Raw genomic sequence first — 1411 nt, 5'->3', positions numbered from 1 at the left:
ACACTGATAAGGGAGGGTTAATAATTTTCCATAGTCTTATAATAGATAAACTGCATTTTATAAAGACTATATACCATGTTATGTAGCTCTCTGGGTTCAGCCTTATAGGATGCTGCAGTCAAATGGACAAACTTCATGCAAAAATAAGAATCTTGAAATAACTCATATAGTGCCTACAATCCCAGAACAATAAGAGACTGTGTGATCATTACAATTTCAAGGCTATCCTGAGCTACATAATGTAGTGAGATTCCCTGTCCAATAAAAACTGAAATGGATTCCTTATCTCCATGTTTGAGCTGTTTAAATAGACAGAGATATTTCAGCAGAAGGTTTAAGGTTACCTCTTTGTTTTTTGTCTATTGACAAATTCAGGAAATCAGTTCCAAAGAACATGTTTAAAGGACAAAGTACTGGAGAGGAGAGGCATATGTCCTTGTCAGTCATCCATGTGGATGCATGTGGTACCTGGATTTACACTGAACACCACATGGTCTACTAAATACACAGTTCTTTACAGTGATTCATGAGCATTCAGGACATTTTCCTGGAAAGGCCTTTGGAATGAAACACATCTCTCCTTTTCATTTCTACCTAATAGAAATGAGCCATTTCTACCTAATAGAAATTATCATGAGCCATTATTAAGATAGGTAAACACAATTCCATATTTATGTCCAATTTGACAGCTTCTTCTGGATCTATAGGACTTCCGACTGTCAGTTCTGTCATCTCAGAATGATCTGAGCAATACTTTAACAATTTGTAAGGAGAAACAGAACAATATGAGACCCTCCAGGGCACTATCTGGAGGGTCAGAGGGTGGAAAGGGATAGAAAAAGGCAGTCAGTTGTTGCATCAGAGTGATGCTGAGTGTCAAAGTCTGAAAATTATTCTCTTCCTATCGTAAAGATGTTCTTTGGGACTGGTTTCCTGAATTTGTCAGTGGACAAAAACCAAAGAGGCAACCTTAAACCTTCTGCTGAAATACCTCTGTCTATTTCAACAGCTCAAACATGGAGATAAGGAATCCATTTCAGGTTTTATTGGACAGGGAGTCTCACTATATTATGTAGCTCAGGGTAGCCTTGAAATTGTTATGACCACACAGTCTCAATTGTTCTGAGCATGCAGACATTACATGAGGTATTTCAAGATTCTTATTTTGCATGAAGTTTGTCCATTTGACTGCAATATCCTCTAAGGCTGAACCCAGAGAGCAACATAACATGATATATAGTCTTTATAAAATGCAGTTTATTATAAGACTGTGAAAAATGCTTAATTCTGCCTTGGGTAACACATTTTGTCAGAGACTGACTGACTATGATAAGAACTCAAAATACTAAAAACCTCCTCCCTCTCTCCCTCCCTCCTTCCCTCCCTCCCTCCCTCACTCCCTCCCTCCCTC

The sequence above is a fragment of the Mus caroli genome, chromosome 2 (assembly GCF_900094665.2).
Source record: "Mus caroli chromosome 2, CAROLI_EIJ_v1.1, whole genome shotgun sequence".
Lineage (NCBI taxonomy): Eukaryota > Metazoa > Chordata > Mammalia > Rodentia > Muridae > Mus > Mus caroli.
This window is presented reverse-complemented; position numbering follows the sequence as displayed.